This window comes from Schistocerca cancellata, chromosome 1, assembly GCF_023864275.1.
Source record: "Schistocerca cancellata isolate TAMUIC-IGC-003103 chromosome 1, iqSchCanc2.1, whole genome shotgun sequence".
NCBI classification, from domain to species: Eukaryota; Metazoa; Arthropoda; class Insecta; order Orthoptera; family Acrididae; genus Schistocerca; species Schistocerca cancellata.
This window is the reverse complement of record NC_064626.1, coordinates 1,227,588,672-1,227,610,895: the sequence shown is the minus strand read 5'-3', so window position 1 is coordinate 1,227,610,895 and position 22,224 is coordinate 1,227,588,672.

Sequence of the window (22,224 nt, the reverse complement as noted above, 5' to 3'; positions counted from 1 at the left end):
CAGATAGACGCTTGCGAAGTTGACACAGATGCTCTACATGTGTTTGACTATCCGGAGAGAAAACTAAGATGTCATCAAGATAAGCAAAGCAAAATGTTAATCCCTTAATCACTTCGTCGACAAAACGCTGCCAAGTCTGTGCTGCGTTCTTAAGGCCCAAAGGCATAAATAAAAACTCGAATAATCCAAATGGTGTAATCACTGCTGTCTTCTGAACATCTCTTGGAGCCACCGGTATCTGGTTGTATGCTTTCTTGCAATCGAGGACGATAAAATTTTCGCGCCGGCCAAGGCACATGTGAAGTCCTGTATATTAGGCACTGGGTATCTATCTGGAATGGTTCTTGAGATTAATGCTCGGTAATACCCACACGGTCTTCATGATCCATCTTTCTTACGTGCTAAGTGTAGGGGTGAAGACCACGGATTGTCTGACCGGCGAATTATTCCCGACTGTAACATTTCCTCGAATATCCCCTTTGTTTTTGTCAATCTCTCTGGTGCGATTCTACGTGCTCGTCGTGAAAATGGTTGTCCTGGCGTGGTACGAATATAGTGAACCGTACTATGTTTAACCTCTTTTGCCTGTCTGTCAGAACTTCTCCGATTCGTCTCTTCGTCATGTAGCTTTTCGGATACAGAGTTGCCAATCGCCTGTAGCTTCTCACAATTTGTATGCCCTTTAGTGTTTGGTATTAAGTCGACCACCAACTCGAAATGTGCCAGAAAATCAGCACCGAAAATAGATTCTGATATACCAGCTGTCACAAAAGACCACGTAAACTGCTATCGTCGCGGTTATGTGACATCTCTGGCCACGACAGGCTCCCCTGCACATGCTCTTCCTACAACATAATTCATACATTTTCAGAAGCAAATACAAATAAAATTAACAACTCCTTTCTTTTATCGAAATTGACACTTTGATAATACACTCCTGGAAACTGAAATAAGAACACCGTGAATTCATTGTCCCAGGAAGGGGAAACTTTATTGACACATTCCTGGGGTCAGATACATCACATGATCACACTGACAGAACCACAGGCACATAGACACAGGCAACAGAGCATGCACAATGTCGGCACTAGTACAGTGTATATCCACCTTTCGCACCAATGCAGGCTGCTATTCTCCCATGGAGACGATCGTAGAGATGCTGGATGTAGTCCTGTGGAACGGCTTGCCATGCCATTTCCACCTGGCGCCTCAGTTGGACCAGCGTTCGTGCTGGACGTGCAGACCGCGTGAGACGACGCTTCATCCAGTCCCAAACATGCTCAATGGGGGACAGATCCGGAGATCTTGCTGGCCAGGGTAGTTGACTTACACCTTCTAGAGCACGTTGGGTGGCACGGGATACATGCGGACGTGCATTGTCCTGTTGGAACAGCATGTTCCCTTGCCGGTCTAGGAATGGTAGAACGATGGGTTCGATGACGGTTTGGATGTACCGTGCACTATTCAGTGTCCCCTCGACGATCACCAGTGGTGTACGGCCAGTGTAGGAGATTGCTCCCCACACCATGATGCCGGGTGTTGGCCCTCTGTGCCTCGGTCGTATGCAGTCCTGATTGTGGCGCTCACCTGCACGGCGCCAAACACGCATACGACCATCATTGGCACCAAGGCAGAGGCGACTCTCATCGCTGAAGACGACACGTCTCCATTCGTCCCTCCATTCACGCCTGTCGCGACACCACTGGAGGCGGGCTGCACGATGTTGGGGCGTGAGCGGAAGACGGCCTAACGGTGTGCGGGACCGTAGCCCAGCTTCATGGAGACGGTTGCGAATGGTCCTCGCCGATACCCCAGGAGCAACAGTGTCCCTAATTTGCTGGGAAGTGGCGGTGCGGTCCCCTACGGCACTGCGTAGGATCCTACGGTCTTGGCGTGCATCCGTGCGTCGCTGCGGTCCGGTCCCAGGTCGACGGGCACGTGCACCTTCCGCCGACCACTGGCGACAACATCGATGTACTGTGGAGACCTCACGCCCCACGTGTTGAGCAATTCGGCGGTACGTCCACCCGGCCTCCCGCATGCCCACTATACGCCCTCGCTCAAAGTCCGTCAACTGCACATACGGTTCACGTCCACGCTGTCGCGGCATGCTACCAGTGTTAAAGACTGCGATGGAGCTCCGTATGCCACGGCAAACTGGCTGACACTGACGGCGGCGGTGCACAAATGCTGCGCAGCTAGCGCCATTCGACGGCCAACACCGCGGTTCCTGGTGTGTCCGCTGTGCCTTGCGTGTGATCATTGCTTGTACAGCCCTCTCGCAGTGTCCGGAGCAAGTATAGTGGGTCTGACACACCGGTGTCAATGTGTTATTTTTTCCATTTCCAGGAGTGTAAGTTGAGGCGACTTACGTACGTAATGCCACATACGTATACCACTCAAACTACTTTTCAATTTTGGGGCATTACATCTTGCAACAGGAGTGTTTAGTTCAACTAGCTCTCCACCAGAAAACTCTGTTACGTGTTGATGGCAATATGCATGTACAACCGTATGTTGTCCCACATGGGTTTCCCTAATCCACTATCAATATGAGCTTACTCTCAAATGCCGTTTCCTGGACCTTATTACAATACAGTCCCTAACCTAATGCTTTTAGTACTTAGGATACAGTTTCTACTTCCAACAACTCTTCCAATTCCCTCTCTCATTCCTACTATCAAGACCATAGCACTATCTTCTACTCTTTTCCCCTACAACTACATATCATATTTTCATCCCCCATTAGGTACTGAATTACCCGTTCTGTAAGATCGTATACTTTCTCTGTCTCTTCGTCTGCTGATTGCAATGTCGGCATGTAAACATGAACTACTGCTGTCAGGTTGGTTTGCTGTCGATTCTAAGAGCAACCCCGTCACTGAACTGTTCCCAGTAACACAGTCTCTACCAAACCTTCCTATTCATAATTGATCCTGTTGCCGTTATATCATTTCTGCTGTTGTTGACATTAGCCTAATCTCATATGACCAGAAATCCTTGTCTTCTTTCCATTTGAATTCACTTAATCACGCTATATCTATATTGAGACTTACCATTTCGCTTTTCAGATTTTCTAGGTTCTGTACCTGGTTCAAACTTTGACATTCCAAGCCATGACTCGTGGAACGTTACCATTTTGTCGGTTATTCAGTCTTTTTCTCCTTGGCAGGACCCTCAGGGAGATCCGAATGTGGATCTTGTCCGGAATCTTTTGCCAATAAAGAGATCATCGCGACACATTTTTACCAAAGAGCATATGTCCTATAGATAGAAATTATGTGTCTTTAATGCAGTGGTTTCAAATGCCTTCTGCATCCTCGTGCTGTTGATCATTGCTGATTCTCCTGCCTATTAGTAGCAGTTGCCCACCACAAGAGCAAAACAGTGCCGTAGACTTCTGATAGCTCCTCAGCCTTCTTTGGCACATGCCGATGGCTGAATGAAGGTGACTTCTTATGCCGAAAGACTTCGTCACCCATTGACCACGATATTTTATTCAAAATTTGGGCAGTGGTGTGGTTCGAACCCGGGACCTTTTGATTTCGAGTTTCAGACGCTACCTGTAAACCCCGGGTGCAAATCTACAACCACTAGAAAACTGTAATAGGATTTTTATAACACCTTTACACACATACAGAGTAACAGTTATTGAACTATATGAAATAAAATCGTCATAAGTTTTGAACTGTTTTCGTTGGGACGTTGCTACTTCACGGTTAGCCGCGGGGCATGATGGGAATTAGCATGCACTTGCGCACGCGTCTTGTTGTCATCTACATGCATTTGGATGGGTTCGTAAGTAACCGAAATTGGCGAATTTGAGGGAGTGACAATCCGCATTTTGCGATCGAGAAGTCTCTTTACCCTCAGTGGTTGACTGTGCAGTGTCCAGTGTCGAGTAACGGAATAAACGGTGCGATATTCCTTGACGGCACGGTGACCACCGAAGGTTTTGGAAGATGATTTCACCCCATTACCCAAAGTGACCCTCATTTCGATAAGATGTGGTTCACGCAACACGGAGTTCGACCCCATCGATGCAGGAGAGTGTTTGATGTCCTGGAGGATCACTTTGGAGACCGCTTTCTGGGTCTGTGGTATCCAGAGGCCACGGGCATGGACCTCGATTTTCCACCATATTCTCCGCATCTGAACACATGCGACTCCTTTTTGTGGGGCTATACTAAAGACAAGGTGTACAGCAATAACCACAAGACTGAGCTGAAGTTATTCAAGAGGTCATCGACAGCATCGATATTCCAAGACTGCAACGGATCATGAAGAATTTCCTATTCGTCTGGGCCACATCATCGTCAATGATGACAGGCGTATCGAACATGTCATAACATAAATCCGAATACCTATAGTGACGTTAACATATTGAATAAAGTATGCGCGCCGTAGTTTACGTTTATTTATGTTCCTTTTCTTATAGTCCAATAGTTGTCACCTTCCATTTGACATGACTACAATGTCTTCTTAAAACGAATGGTGCATTGATGTACTTCATAGTGAGTTATCACCTCAAAGTAGCATAATAGGCGGAAATCAGAATTGTGGTGTAATATGTATTTAATAAAAGTCCGGGCAGATAACGTTAGCCTTTCTAAAGAATTATTCTACTTAATTGCTCTACTTATATGGTGCGGCGTCCAAGTTTACAAACAGCAACGAGAGTCATTACCGAGTCCATTCGTTTGCTGACCTTGGACCAGTATACATCGAAGATAGTAGATGTGTGTCCATTACCACCATTTTACCAAGCAAGCATTGCCTTCCGTAGCCCTGGGAGCAGCCTTGTGTTATGGCCCTCCCGTTTGATTACCGTGTTTCACGTTAGGAAGCGCACAGCTATTGTGGTAGTTGCTTTCGTACGATCACGCCGATTGTCACCGCGAACATCCACTCATCGCAGGGTGGTAGTTCCCGACCTCTCCCTCTTTGCGCCTAATACGCAACGCGTGGCTAGCAACTCTTACTTTCTTGGTCCGCTTCAGATGAACAATTCTCGCTCTCTCTGGTGACTGGATCTACTATTGTTTGGATTTTCTTTGTGTTTGGTGTGATGCCTTTAGCCTCATTCTTTACTTTGTAGAAAGGTGGCATCTCAGTAAACCATTCATGATTGTGGATGCTTTCTCTAAGACTGTTTAAGAGACCACCTCGTATTTGCGTGTCTCCCTGCTATATACAGGATGCTGCACAAAGGAATTTGTAGTGCTTGAACTTAATCAACAGGAATTTTTAAATAAAACCTAATCCATTTGTCATTGTAGGGTGCGCCCATGAGTAGTGTAAGTAGCTATTCATTTCTTTTTCTTCCTTTTTATTTTCAGTTGCCAGTTACTACACGTAAATAACAAGATGACTATAACCTTGTCTTTGGAGCAAAGAAAGTGGTTTTAAAGGTGTTATTGGAAATGAGAAAACATGAAAGAATTTCAGAGACGACAGCGGACAGAGTACGTTACTGCGTCAGCGTCATGTGTAACAGTAACGAAATTCCACAACAAATTTAGTAGGGAAGGAAGCGCGCGTAATCCGAAGAAGAGATGGTGTGGAAGAAAGAATTCAATAGCGGACGAGATTGGAGAAGAATCAGTGGCACAATCTTTCACAATATCACCAAAGAAGTACATTCATCGGGGCGCGAGTGATAACAAGAGTTCACCGCAATTTGAAACAAGCAAAGTGAAAGCCCTACATTCTCAGACTGCTTCAGGCGATGAATGAGGACGATCCGCATAGGCGCTTCGAATTTTGTGAATGGATTTTCGATAATGAACAGTCGACTGATGTCATTGTTTGTTGAGATGAGCCACGTTTAAACTGAATGGAACCATCAGTCGCCACGACTAAGCGCAGTGGGCATGATGAAATCCTCATGTTACGGTAGAACGAGCTGTCAATATTTCTGGCTTATCGGTGTGATGAGGTACGCCAGTCACAGTACTTGTACAGTCATTCTTTGTAGAAGGAAAATTGACAGATATAAAGTACCTCACCATGTCGCAGGAACGAACTGTATCAGCAGTTCACTAACTGTATATACACTCCTGGAAATTGAAATAAGAACACATTGACACCGGTGTGTCAGACCCACCATACTTGCTCCGGACACTGCGAGAGGGCTGTACAAGCAATGATCACACGCACGGCACAGCGGACACACCAGGAACCGCGGTGTTGGCCGTCGAATGGCGCTAGCTGCGCAGCATTTGTGCACCGCCGCCGTCAGTGTCAGCCAGTTTGCCGTGGCATACGGAGCTCCATCGCAGTCTTTAACACTGGTAGCATGCCGCGACAGCGTGGACGTGAACCGTATGTGCAGTTGACGGACTTTGAGCGAGGGCGTATAGTGGGCATGCGGGAGGCCGGGTGGACGTACCGCCGAATTGCTCAACACGAGGGGCGTGAGGTCTCCACAGTACATCGATGTTGTCGCCAGTGGTCGGCGGAAGGTGCACGTGCCCGTCGACCTGGGACCGGACCGCAGCGACGCACGGATGCACGCCAAGACCGTAGGATCCTACGCAGTGCCGTAGGGGACCGCACCGCCACTTCCCAGCAAATTAGGGACACTGTTGCTCCTGGGGTATCGGCGAGGACCATTCGCAACCGTCTGCATGAAGCTGGGCTACGGTCCCGCACACCGTTAGGCCGTCTTCCGCTCACGCCCCAACATCGTGCAGCCCGCCTCCAGTGGTGTCGCGATAGGCGTGAATGGAGGGACGAATGGAGACGTGTCGTCTTCAGCGATGAGAGTCGCTTCTGCCTTGGTGCCAATGATGGTCGTATGCGTGTTTGGCGCCGTGCAGGTGAGCACCACAACCAGGACTGCATACGACCGAGGCACACAGGGCCAACACCCGGCATCATGGTGTGGGGAGAGATATCCTACACTGGCCGTACACCACTGGTGATCGTCGAGGGGACACTGAATAGTGCACGGTACATCCAAACCGTCATCGAACCCATCGTTCTACCATTCCTAGACCGGCAAGGGAACTTGCTGTTCCAACAGGACAATGCACGTCCGCATGTATCCCGTGCCACCCAACGTGCTCTAGAAGGTGTAAGTCAACTACCCTCCGGATCTGTCCCCCATTGAGCATGTTTGGGACTGGATGAAGCGCCGTCTCACGCGGTCTGCACGTCCAGCACGAACGCTGGTCCAACTGAGGCACCAGGTGGAAATGGCATGGCAAGCCGTTCCACAGGACTACATCCAGCATCTCTACGATCGTCTCCATGGGAGAATAGCAGCCTGCATTGCTGCGAAAGGTGGATATACACTGTACTAGTGCCGACATTGTGCATGCTATGTTGCCTGTGTCTATGTGCCTGTGGTTCTGTCAGTGTGATCATGAGATGTATCTGACCCCAGGAATGTGTCAATAAAGTTTCCCCTTCCTGGGACAATGAATTCACGGTGTTCTTATTTCAATTTCCAGGAGTGTAGATGGATTTTTTTTTAACAAGACGGCGCCCCGTCATTTTACCATCATGAAGTGCAGCAAGTCCTGCGTCAGAAACTTGTTGAGAAGTGAATAGGCCGACGAGGAAGTGTTCAGGTGTTCAGTTTCCACCCAGATCTTCCTACCTAACGCTGTATGACTTCCTACTGTACGGAAATCTGGAGGACAACGTCTACGCCACAAAGCTGTGTACGATGGATGACATGAGAGAGGCCATTGTGACCGCTTATGAATCCATTCCTGTGGCAACCATAATTCGTGTGTCGTTCTGTTCCGCAACGTTACAGGCCCTGTGTTGCGGCCGATGGAGGACATTTTGTACGTCTTCAACAGAAAAACACCATGAGTAATGTTTTCTCTAGATGGCACGAGAAGCATAGTGCAGTACGTCTGTCGGGTATTTACGACACAGCTGATATTTCACCTATTGATGTTGTTGTTCATGGAATTATCATGCATTTCTCTCTGTAGCTCTTCTTTATTCGACTATTTTTGGCGGTAACTGTTTATATTCCTGTGTTGACCTTCCATAAATCTAAATGTAATATTAATTTTTATTCGGACAGAAATTTGTGTACTTTACGGACTGATTTCTGTGTGGCTAAAAACCGCCCCTCTTCTCTGTCAAGTATGTCTCTCCAAGTTTGATGAAATTACTTCTAGTGAGAAGAGTGTCTACAGGAATGAATATCATAAAAAGGACCCGACATTCACTTTCGCCAAGAGGTGTAAAATAGTTCGTTGGTCCCAAAAATAGTTTCAGTGACTGCTGCTTCATCCTCTGTACACAAAAAAAAAACACTGCTGACCATTAAAATTGCTACACCACGAAGATGACGCGCTACAGACGCAAACTTTAAGCGACAGGAAGAAGATGCTGTGATATGCAAATGATTAGCTTTACAGAGCATCCACACAAGGTTGGCGCCGGTGGCGACACCTACAAGATGCTGACATGCGGAAAAAAATAGTTCAAATGGCTCTGAGCACTATGGGACTTAACTCCTGAAGTCATCAGTCACCTAGAGCTTAGAACTACTTAACCTAACTAACTTAAGGACATCACACACATCCATGCTCGAGGCAGCATTCTAACCTGCGACCGTAGCGGTCCCTCGGTTCCAGACTGTAGCGTGACATGGGGAAAGTTTCCAACCGATTTCTTAAACACAAAGAGCAGTTGACCGGCGATGCCTGGTGAAACGTTGTTGTGATGCCTCGCGTAAGGAGGAGAAATGCGTACCATCACGTTTCCAACTTTGATAAAGGTCGGATTGAAGCCTAAAGCGATTGCGGTTTATCGTATTGCGACATTTCTGCTCGCGTTGGTCGAGATCCAACGACCGTTAGCAGAATATGGAATCGGAGGGTTCAGGAGGGTCAAACGGAACACCGTGCTGGATCCAAACAGCCTCGTATCACTGGCTGTCGAGATGAAAGGCATCTTATCCCCATGGTTGTAACGGATCGTGCAGCCACGTCTCGATCCCTGAGTCGAGAGATGGGGACGTTTGCAAGACAACAACCGTCTGCACGAACAGTTCGACGACGTTTGCAGCAGCGTGTACTATCAGCTCGGAGACCATGGCTGCGGTTAACTTTGACGGTGCATCGCAGACAGGAGCGCCTGCGATGATGTACTCAACGACAAACCTGGGTGCACGAATGGCAAAACGTCATTTTTGTGGATGAATCCAGGTTCTGTTTGCAGCATTATGATGGTGGCATCCGTGTCTGGCGACATCGCGGTGAACGCACATTGGAAACGTGTATACTGACGTATCACCCGGCATGATGGTTCCATTGGTTACACGTCTCGGTCACCTCTTGTTCGCACTGACGGCACTTTAAACAGTGGACGTTACATTTCAGATGTGTTACGACCCGTGGCTCTACCATTCTTTCGAGCCCTGCGAAACCCTACATTTCAGCAGGATAATGCACGACCGCATGTTGCAGGCCCTGTACGGGCCTTTCTGGATACAGAAAATGTTCGACTGCTGCCCAGGCCAGTACATTCTCCAGATCTCTCACCAATTGAAAATGTCTGGTCAATGGTGTCCGAGCAACTGGCTCGTCACAATACGCCAGTCATTACTCCTGATGAACTGCGGTATCGTGTTGAAGCTGCGTGGGCAGCTGTACCTCTACACGCGATCCAAGCTCTGTTGGGCTCAATCTTCAGGCGTATCAAGGCCGTTATTACGGCCAAAGGTGGTTGTTCTGGGTACTGATTTTTCAAAATCTATGCCCCGAATGTGCGTGAAAATGTAATCACATGTCAGTTCTAGAATAATATATTTGTCCAATGAATACCCGTTTATCATCTTCATTTCTTCTTGGTGTAGCAATTTTAATGGCCAGTAGTGTAATTTATCATCTCAGATCTAGGCACATAAGCCATACGTAGTCGAAAGTATTCACCACGCATGCAGTAAACATCAGCCTATTTACTCACCATCTACATGACGAACAGTTTGCAGTTCAAGAGAAACCACAGTCCGAACTGTGCGGATGTGTTCAGCATGCGAAGTACCTTTCTGCCTGTGAGTAGGAATGAACTGCTACAAGAGGAACCACAAAAATTTAAAGGAAGTTGTACCAAAGTGGAAGCACCAACCGTCGAACTTGTATACTGTAATGGGGCGATGGTTAGTTGCGGTGACCGCATTTAATGCTAATATTTTGTTGTTTTTAAATGCCGGCCGGTGTGGCTGAGTGGTTCTAGGCGCTACAGTCTGGAACCGCGCGACCATTACGGTCGCAGGTTCGAATCCTGCCTCGGTCATGGATGTGTGTGATGTCCTTAGTTAGGTTTAAGTAGATCTAAGTTCTAGGGGACTGATGACCTCAGCAGTTAAGTCCCATATTGCTCTGAGCCATTTGAACCATTTGTTTTAAGGCGAATTTTTACAGTGCTGCTGAACAAAAGAAATCATAAAAATAAAACTAAAGTGTGAAAAGTGCATCAAATCAAAAAGTATGTACAATATTGAACATGTAACACGTCAGCCTCAGTTGCTAATAGAAACCAAGCTTTACCCAGGTTTCAGCCAAAAAATTTGGCCTTCTTCAGAAGCGAGTGACACTAAACTACTGCATGCCAAAGTCTGGCCATGTCACGTATAAAACTGTAGCACCGTAGTAGCTAGTCGTAATCTACATTACTTGGGCTGAGGAGAAACAGTAGGCCCCACTGCGCGGACGAGGTCGGTTGGCCACGAGAGCTGCGCCGGAACTAAACGTGGCGATCAGCTGTATTTTAGTGTCACTCGCTTCTGAAGAACGATATTTTCTAAATCCGTGCTGACTATATGTCAATAAATCGTTTTCTTCGAGGTACTTCATAATGTTCGAATACAGTATATATTCCAAAGCCCTATTGCAAATCGACGTTAGTGATATAGGCCTGTAATTCAGCGGATTACACCTACTTCCCTTTTTGGGTATTCGTGTGACTTGAGCAATTTTCCAGTCTTTAGGTACGTATTTTTGTGTGAGCGAGTGGTTGTATATAATTGCTAAACATGGAGCTATTTTATCAGCATACATCGAGAGGAACCTGACTGGAATACAATTTGGACCAGAGACCTTGCCTTTATTAAGTGAATTAAGCTGCTTTGTTACACCGAGGATATCTACTTCTATGTTTCTCATCTTGACAGTTGTTCTAGAGTGGAATTCAGGAATATTTAGGTCGTCTTCTTCGGTGAAGGAGTTTCGGAAAACTGTGTTTAATAACTCTGCTTTAGTGGCACTGTCATCAGTGACTTCACCGTTGTTATCGCGCAGTGAAGTTATTGATTGTGTCTTGCCTTAGGTGTGTTTTATGTATGACCAGAATCTCTTTGGGTTTTCTGCCAGATTGCGAGACAGAATTTCGTAGGGGAAATTATTAAAAGCATCTCGCATTGAAGTACGAGCCATATTTCGAACTTCTGTAAAACTTAGACAATCTTGGGGATTTTGCGTTCTTTTAAATTTGCCATGCTTTTTTCATTGCTTCTGCAACAACGACCTGAACCGTTGTGTGTACCATGGGGGATCAGTACCATCACTTATTAATTTATGTGGTACACATCTCTCAATTGCTGTTGATACTATCTCTCTGAAAACATTCCACAACTTTTCTGCACTTATATGATCAGATGGGAAGGAGTGAAGACTGTCTCTTAAAAAGGCGTTTAGAGCATTTTTATCAGCTTTTTAAATAGATATACTTTTCGTTTGTTTTTAGTGGCTGTAGGTGTTACGGTATTCAGCCTAGCAGCAACTGCCTTGTGGTAGCTAATCCCTGTATTCGTCACAACACTCACTATTTTTCCAGGATTATTCGTTGCTAAAAGGTCAAGTATGCTTTCGCAACCATTTACGCTTCGAGTGGGCTCATGAACTAATTGTCCCAAATAATTTTCTGAGAAAGCATTCAGTACAATTTCGGATGATGTTTTATGCCTGCCGCCGGCTTTAAACGTATAATTTTTCCAGCATATCGATTGTAGATTGATGTCACCACCGACTATAATTGTATGAGCGGGGTACTTATTTCAAATGAGACTCAAGTTTTCTTTGAACTGTTCAGCAACTATGTCTTCTGAGTCGGGGGGTCGGTAAAACGATCCAATTAATATTTCAGTCCGATTGTCAGGTATAACCTCTACCAATACTATTTCACATGAACTATCTACTCCAATTTCGCTACAAGGCAAACTACCTCCGACAGCAATAAATACTCCACCACCAACTGTATTTAATCTATCCTTTCTGAACACTGTTAGATCGTTTGAAAAAAAAAAATTTGCCGGCCGGTGTGGCCGTGCGGTTAAAGGCGCTTCAGTCTGGAACCGCGTGACCGCTACGGTCGCAGGTTCGAATCCTGCCTCGGGCATGGATGTGTGTGATGTCCTTAGGTTAGTTAGGTTTAATTAGTTCTAAGTTCTAGGCGACTGATGACCTCAGAAGTTAAGTCGCATAGTGCTCAGAGCCATTTGAACCATTTTTTTTTTTTTTTTAAATTTCGGCTGAACTTATTTTCGGCTCTAGCCAGCTCTCTGTACCTACAACTACTTGAGCTTCAGTGCTTTCTATTAGAGCTTGGAGCTCTGGTTCTTTCCCAACACAGCTATGACAATTTACAACTACGATAAGAAGTCTACACTTGTGTTACAGGAAAACAGTTCAAAAATGGTTCAAATGGCTCTCAGCACTATGGGACTCAACTGCGGTGGTCATAAGTCCCCTAGAACTTAGAACTACTTAAACCTAACTAACCTAAGGACAGCACACAACACCCAGCCATCACGAGGCAGAGAAAATCCCTGACCCCGCCGGGAATCGAACCCGGGAACCCGGGCGTGGGAAGCGAGAACGCTACCGCACGACCACGAGATGCGGGCAGGAAAACAGTGATAGGCACTGACTTCACCAGTTTATTCTTATCATCCATCATCTGCAGACCAGTCGTCACAGCTTCAGACGTGACTTGCAAAAACTTATTTACACATAAACGAAGAATTCAGTAGCTTTTCACAGTACAGTGGCCTTTGTAGTTCCTGAACTCATTATGATTCATTCAGATCAATTCTCTACCAGAGGCGAGGTCTAAAAAATTAAGCCACAGTAGTAAAAGTTGAGTGAAGTGCCGTCTTAAAACTGGTCCTGTGCTACGTTCTGACACGGAAGCACCTGCTCGGAGCATCTGGACAGTGGCTGCGTACCTATACGTTTGACAGGGACCAGGAGCCGCGTGTCCCGGTATTTTGATGGCACGCCGGGACCAGCGGCTGTTTGTTTTCCGGGCTCTACTGTTTGTGCGCCAGTGGCTTATCTCTTGTCCGTCAGCGGCCGTCCGGCGGTAATGTGATTAATGGCCAGCCGTCACTCGGGCTGCAGCTTGCCTTGCAGCCTGTACCGATCTGCAGACATCAGGGATGCTCGAGCGTACGTTCAGAGTCAGCAGACAACAGATGGTATTCACTTTTCAGAATCACTTGTTTTACATTTTCCTTTTTTCCAGCAAAGGAACCTGTGTTTACGCCTGTCAGCGAATACAGGCTATCGCACAAATGTAGAATTTCTCGTATGGTCACCATTTCGATACTCCGAGTAGTAGGGTCATCCTGATTTGCAATCGTACACACCCAAAGAATACCATTATATAGCATAATCATACCAAACATTCAGCTCGAGAACGCAGGACACTTAGCAAACTGGAGAAATAATGAGTGGACAGCAGCACACATCACGTTAATACCATGTACCACCGCCTTTAGCCTCGATAAAGGCCTCAATTTTGCGAGAGCAAGTTTCTGCCATGTCCACCTAGAACTACTCATTGATGGTTACATCCTGCACAGCTACCAAACTGCGGGGATGTTGATTGCTACGTTTCACCCAGACTGTGTGCGATGGGATGCCTGACTGAAACTCCCTGGAAGATTGAAACTGTGTGCAGGAACGATACTTGAGACACTTGGCTTTCACAGATATGTGCTCTAGCCAACATCCTTTCTTCTCATCATCATCATCATCATTTAAGACTGATTATGCCTTTCAGCGTTCAGTCTGGAGCATAGCCCCCCTTATACAGTTCCTCCATGATCCCCTATTCAGTGCTAACATTGATGCCTCTTCTGATGTTAAGCCTATTACTTCAAAATCATTCTTAACCGAATCGAGGTACCTTCTCCTCGGTCTGCCCCGACTCCTCCTACCCTCTACTGCTGAATCCATGAGTCTCTTGGGTAACCTTGCTTCTCCCATGCGTGTAACATGACCCCACCATCTAAGCCTGTTTGCCCTGACTGCTACATCTATAGAGTTCATTCCCAGTTTTTCTTTGATTTCCTCATTGTGGACACCCTCCTGCCATTGTTCCCATCTACTAGTACCTGCAATCATCCTAGCTACTTTCATATCCGTAACCTCAACCTTGTTGATAAGGTAACCTGAATCCACCCAGCTTTCGCTCCCATACAACAAAGTTGGTCGAAAGATTGACCGGTGCACAGACAACTTAGTCTTGGTACTGACTTCCTTCTTGCAGAAGAGAGTAGATCGTAGCTGAGCGCTCACTACATTAGCTTTGCTACACCTCGCTTCCAGTTCTTTCACTATTTTGCCATCCTGTGAGAATATGCATCCTAAGTACTTGAAACCGTCCACCTGTTCTAACTTTGTTCCTCCTATTTGGCACTCAATCCGTTTATATTTCTTTCCCACTGACATTACTTTCGTTTTGGAGATGCTAATCTTCATACCATAGTCCTTACATTTCTGATCTAGCTCTGAAATATTACTTTGCAAACTTTCAATCGAATCTGCCATCACAAATAAGTCATCCGCATATGCAAGACTGCTTATTTTGTGTTCACATATCTTAATCTCACCCAACCAGTCTATTATTTTCAACATATGATCCATGAATAATCCTTTCTTCTAGGAGTACTATTCCTGCGAGTTCCACAGAGGAAACTGTGTGATGTTTGGCAGCTGGCAGATGAGGTACGGGCGGAAGCAGAGCTGTGAGGACGGGTTGTGAGTCTTCGGTGCGTAGATCGGCAGATAGACCATTTGCCCGTGAAAGGCAAAGGTCTCGAGTTCGAGCCTCGGTCCGGCACGCAGTTTCAATATGCCGGGAAGTGTCACATCACTTCGCTGCAGATTGAAAACTTCATCCTGATGACGCCTGAGTGATGTTAAACCGGAAACGGACGTGAACAACGTTGTTGGGGACTCTATTTTCCATAGCTTATTGTTTACGAGATGTAGAAGAAAGTACGAAACTTGCTCACCGAAAATTGATTCAATAAACATACTGGTTCATGTTTACGGCAACCTCATTACATGTGCCCGAATTATTGTTCCCAACACTGAAAAAAAACGCCGCGTTTGGCCAGAACAGCACTCTCTGAACACCGAAGGTCAAACGCATCAGTAGGCTTCGATACAAACGAGAACTTGTAATATCTTAAAAGATACAAAATGGTGAACACTACCCGCAACACCAGCAACCTACTGACATGATTCTGGGTTGTATGGGCCATTAGTCACATACAGCTTCATGTGGTGCTGCGAGCAATTCGCTTTTTACGAGATAAATGTTTGCAAATGTCCATTACACGCAGTTCTCTTCGTAAAATTCGCCCCGAACGTTACTGGAATGATGTGCATTCACTGGCAGCAGCAATTCATGTCAGGTATGAAGTGAACTGTCATTGACAAAGCGTCACCCTCGCCTCTGACTGCTGTCGGTTAGGACCACTGGTCTTACGGTATGATGGTCGCGAGAGCTTCATCGTTCTTTGTACAGGGTGGTCCATTGATCGTGACCGGGCCAAATAACTCACGAAATAAGCGTCAAACGAAAAAACTACAAAGAACTAAACTTGTCTAGCTTGAAGGGGGAAACCAGATGGCGCAATGGTTGCCAGCTAGATGGTGTTGCCATAGGTCAAACGGATATCAACTGCGTTTCTTTTTTTTATAGGAACCCCCACTATTTATTACATATTCGTGTGGTACGTAAAGAAATACAAATGTTTTGGTTGGACCACTTTTTTCGCGTTGTTATGGATGGCATTGTAATATTCAGAAACATATGGCTCACAATTTTAGACGAACAGTTGGTAACAGGTAGGTTTTTTAAATTAAAATACAGAATTTAGGTACGTTTGAACATTTTATTTCGGTTGTTCCAATTTGATACATGTACCTTTGTGAACTTATCATTTCTGAGAACGCATGCTGTTACAGCGTGGTTGCCTGTAAATACCACATTAATGCAATAAATGCTCAAAATTATGTCCGTCAACCTCATTGCATTTGGCAATACGTGTAACGACATTTCCTCACAACAGCGAGTAGTTAGCCATCCGTAATGTTCGCACATGCATTGACAATGCGCTGACGCATGTCAGGCGTTTTCGGTGGATCACGATAGCAAATATCCTTCAACTTTCCCCACAGAAAGAAATCCGGGGACGTCAGATCCGTTGAACGTGCGGGCCATGGTATGGTGCTTCAACGACCAATCCAGCTGTCATGAGCCCGCATCTCGTGGTCGTGCGGTAGCGTTCTCGCTTCCCACGCCCGGGTTCCCGGGTTCGATTCCCGGGGGGTCAGGGATTTTCTCTGCCTCGTGATGGCTGGGTGCTGTGTGCTGTCCTTAGTTAGTTTTAAGTAGCTCTAAGTTCCAGGGGACTGATGACCATAGATGTTAAGTCCCACAGTGCTCAGAGCCATTTGAACCATTTTTGAACCACCTGCCATGAAATGTGCTATTCAGTACCGCTTCAACGGCACGCGAGCTATGTGCCGAACATCCATCATGTTGGAATTACATCACCATTCTGTCATGCAGAGGAACATCTTGTAGTAATATTGATAGAACATAACGTAGGAAATCAGCATACATTGCACCACATACACTCCTGGAAATTGAAATAAGAACACCGTGAATTCATTGTCCCAGGAAGGGGAAACTTTATTGACACGTTCCTGGGGTCAGATACATCACATGATCACACTGACAGAACCACAGGCACATAGACACAGGCAACAGAGCATGCACAATGTCGGCACTAGTACAGTGTATATCCACCTTTCGCAGCAATGCAGGCTGCTATTCTCCCATGGAGACGATCGTAGAGATGCTGGATGTAGTCCTGTGGAACGGCTTGCCATGCCATTTCCACCTGGCGCCTCAGTTGGACCAGCGTTCGTGCTGGACGTGCAGACCGCGTGAGACGACGCTTCATCCAGTCCCAAACATGCTCAATGGGGGACAGATCCGGAGATCTTGGTGGCCAGAGTAGTTGACTTACACCTTCTAGAGCACGTTGGGTGGCACGGGATACATGCGGATGTGCATTGTCCTGTTGGAACAGCAAGTTCCCTTGCCGGTCTAGGAATGGTAGAACGATGGGTTCGATGACGGTTTGGATGTACCATGCACTATTCAGTGTCCCCTCGACGATCACCAGTGGTGTACGGCCAGTGTAGGAGATCGCTCCCCACACCATGATGCCGGGTGTTGGCCCTGTGTGCCTCGGTCGTATGCAGTCCTGATTGTGGCGCTCACCTGCACGGCGCCAAACACGCATACGACCATCATTGGCACCAAGGCAGAAGCGACTCTCATCGCTGAAGACGACACGTCTCCATTCGTCCCTCCATTCACGCCTGTCGCGACACCACTGGAGGCGGGCTGCACGATGTTGGGGCGTGAGCGAAAGACGGCCTAACGGTGTGCGGGACCGTAGCCCAGCTTCATGGAGACGGTTGCGAATGGTCCTCGCCGATACCCCAGGAGCAACAGTGTCCCTAATTTGCTGGGAAGTGGCGGTGCGGTCCCCTACGGCACTGCGTAGGATCCTACGGTCTTGGCGTGCATCCGTGCGTCGCTGCGGTCCGGTCCCAGGTCGACGGGCACGTGCACCTTCCGCCGACCACTGGCGACAACATCGATGTACTATGGAGACCTCACGCCCCACGTGTTGAGCAATTCGGCGGTACGTCCACCCGGCCTCCCGCATGCCCACTATACGCCCTCGCTCAAAGTCCGTCAACTGCACATACGGTTCACGTCCACGCTGCCAGTGTTAAAGACTGCGATGGAGCTCCGTATGCCACGGCAAACTGGCTGACACTGACGGCGGCGGTGCACAAATGCTGCGCAGCTAGCGCCATTCGACGGCCAACACCGCGGTTCCTGGTGTGTCCGCTGTGCCGTGCGTGTGATCATTGCTTGTACAGCCCTCTCGCAGTGTCCGGAGCAAGTATGGTGGGTCTGACACACCGGTGTCAATGGGTTCTTTTTTCCATTTCCAGGAGTGTAGTTTGCCATCGATAAAAGGGGGGCCAATTATCCTTCCTCCCATAATGCCGCACAATACATTAACCCGCCAAGGTCGCTGATGTTCCACTTGTCACAGCCATTGTGGATTTTCCGTTGACAAATAGTGCATATTATGCCGGTTTACGTCACCGCTATTGGTGAATGACGCATTGTCGCTAAATAGATCGCGTGCAAAAAATCTGTCATCGTCCCATAATTTCTATTGTGCCCAGATGCATAACTGTACACGACGTTCAAAGTCGTCGTCATGGAATTCCTGGTGCATAGAAATATGATACGAGTGCAATCGATGTTGATTTAGCATTCTCAACACCGACGTTTTTGAGATTCCCAATTCTCGCGCATTTTGTCTGCTACTGATGTGCGGATTAGCCGCGACAGCAGCTAAAACACCTACTTGGGCATCATCATTTGTTGCAGGTCATGGCTGACGTTTCACGTGTGGCTGAACACTTCCTGTTTCCCTAAATAACGTAACTATCCGGTGAGCGGGCCGGACACTTGGATTATGTCGTCCAGGATACCGAGTAGCATACATAGCACACGCTCGTCGGACATTTTGATCACAATAGCCGTACATCAACACGATATTAACCTTTTCCGCAGTTGATAAACGGTCCATTTTAACAGGGTAACGTATCACGAAGCGAATACCGTCCGCACTGGCGGAATGTTAAGTGATACCACGTGCTTATATGTTTGTGACTATTACAGCGCCATCTATCACAAAGCAAAAAAAGTGATCCAACCAAAATATTCGTATTTCTTTACGTACTACACGTTTATGTAATAAAAAATGGGGGTTCCTATTTTTAAAAAACGAAGTTGATAACCGTTTGAACTATGGCAGCGCCATCAAGCGGGCCAACAATAGTGCCATCTGGTTTCCCCCTTCAAGATAGACGAGTTTCGTTCTTTGTAGTTTTTTCGTTTGATGTTGCTTTCTTGAGATATTTGGCCCGGTCACGATCAATGGACCACCCTGTATACACGTTGAACAGTCTGCCTTGATACACAAACCAATTGGAAAACTGCAGCAGTGTGGGGTCATTGGCTCGTCCACATGCAGTAAGTCCTTTCTGGTACTCTGGTATGTCTCCAAATCTACGCCGCTGAATACGTACAACCGACTTTTTCATAGACGACACCTCATTGCTATGTCTCACGTCTACTTCCGAGGATCAACGAGTAACTAGTTCTACACCGTTTACAGACCAAAAAGCCGACGAATGAGCTCTTGTAAGGGATGCACTAACATTCAGTACGGTGAGCTTATTTGGGAGAATTTATCTGAAATACATATGTAAAACACAACCGATATTAAAACGCAAGGGATATCCAATACAAACTGACCATAAAATGTTTAGATGTCCCATTTACTAGCTAACGAAGACAGCTTATAAGAGGTGCTGCGAATGTCCACTATTGAAGTTTTTGATTTTCGGAACTGTGGCTGACGTATAACAGCTCATCCAAAGGCATCGCTGCAACCATGTTTACAGCCTTGGTTTTTAACAGTTCTGTTGTGTGGGGATTCTGTGAACACATCTGCCACTTCAGCTTGCTCCACAGGCAGCATGAATCACAAGGGGAGAGAGATGAGGATATCTTGGAGGACAGGACATTTTACTCTCTTCGATAACGTCTTCTCGCTGAATGTCTCATGAACCCATACCAAAGACGTGTGTGTTGTGTTCTGTTGCCAAAACGTACTGAAAATATTGATTCCGTCGTTCATCTTCTAGTATATCAACATACAAATCCAGCATGCCATCGTATGGCACGTGGGAGGGTACCTTGTACCACTAACAGTTGTTTTCTTTCCGGTTCCACTCACAAACAGAGCGAGTAAAAAACTGCTGTCTGTATGCCTCAATTAGAGCGTCTTACTTCTCTTGTCTAATCTTCGTAGTCCTCAGCCGAAATGTAGGTTGGTGGCAGCAGAATCGTTCTGCAGTGAGCTTCAAATGTTAGTTCCCCAAATTTATCACTTACGTTCGGCGTAAAGAAAATCCTCTTCCCTCCAGGGATTCCCACTTGAGATTGGGAAGAATCTCCATAATAATCGCATGTTGATGGACCTGTTGTTGTTGTTATTGTATTCTTCAATCCGAAGACTAGTTTTATGTAGCTACCTTCTCCCGTGAAAGCTTCTTCATCTCCGAGTAACTACTGCAATCCACATCCTTCTTAATCTGCTTACTATAATCATCTACTGGTCTCCTTCTACGATTCATCCCCCCTTCCCCACCCCTCTCCTACCAACCGACACCTTCTTCTTATCAGGTTGTGCCACTAATTTCTTTAATCTTCAGTTCTATTCCGCACATCCCCATTAATTACGTGATCTACGCATCTAATTTTCATCATTCTTCTATGGCACCACATTCTATGGCATCGCATTTAAAAATGCTTGTATTCTCTTCTTGTCTTGTGAATCGTCCATGTTTCACTTTCATACGTCACTCAATACAAATTCTTTGAGAAAAGACTTCCTAACACGTAAATCTATATTCGCTGTTAACAAAATACTCATCTTCAGAAATGTCGAACCTACCGGTAATAAACCTAGCAACCAGCCTATGAAATGCTTCGATATCTTCCTGTGGGGGTCCCAACCACGCGAGCATTACTCACAAGAATCACAGTAGTGTTCCATACCCGTTCCCCTTTACAAAGGAACCACATTTTCATATTATTCTCCCAATAAACTGAAATTAGCCATTCGCCTTCCTTACTACCATCCTTACGAGTTCGTACCATTTCGTATCACTTCGCAACATTACGCCTAAGAATTTAATCGACGTTTCAGTGTCAAACAGTACAGTACTAAATCTGTATCCGAACATTACGGGATTGTTTCTCCTACTCATCTGCATTAACTTACTTTACCACATTTAGAGCAAGCTGTCATTCATCACACCACCTACAAATATAATCTAAGCTATTTTGTATCCTTCTGCAGTCACTCTGAAAGGGTACAGTACCGCCCGACATTGAAAATAGGTACAACATACTTCATTATTTTTGTCAGAACAACACTTTTTTTTTGTAAAATAACTCAATTTCAATTAATACAGCGAAGCCGGATACCAGTGTGGGAAAGAATGACAATTTATTTATTTAATTGATCACATGTGCACTCCCACAAAGTAAATCCCTACATCCAGTTTGGTGAGATCTGTGAAATGAATGAATGTATGGTCGTCTGCTAACTGCAGATAGTGAATGTGAATATATGATCATCTTTGAGACGATCCTTTGGTGGGACCAAAGAGATGAAACTTACCTGAGCTTTGAGCGCCTGAAATGTGGCTGACCAATACGGTAGCAAGGTGCTCCCCCACTTCAGCAGAGGTGCGAGAGGACCTCGAGAACGGCCATGTTTCAGCACTCTGCCGCTGGATCTTGTGCTGTTATGACCTGTTTTAGTTGTGCTCCGTAATGACGAAAGAGTGGAGACATGGTATGCATGTGGAATATTTAAGAGTAGTTTGAAATAATAATTTCTCTATTTCAGGAACTTTTGTGGGGATAATTAAATGTCAGGCAGGTAATATTAATGGGATTGTAGTAATCTTCGGAAGTGACCAACGGTCACAATGAAACCATGTGTAGCAATAAGTTGAAATACTTCTGTGTGCTTAAGTTAAGCTGAATTACTAGCGTGTGTACAATAAGTTGAAATTTTTAAGAAATAGCATGTGTACCATAAGTTGAAATATTTAAGAAATGGCGTGTGCAGGACTTGAAATTAGAGACGAGTACTTCCACGTGGTGAGTACTGTGTAAGTCTCAAACTGTGTATGATACAAAGGATAAAGAGAAGTACTCGTCCCTGGTATCAGTTGAGGACTCGCGTGTGTGATGCATACGTTCTTAATA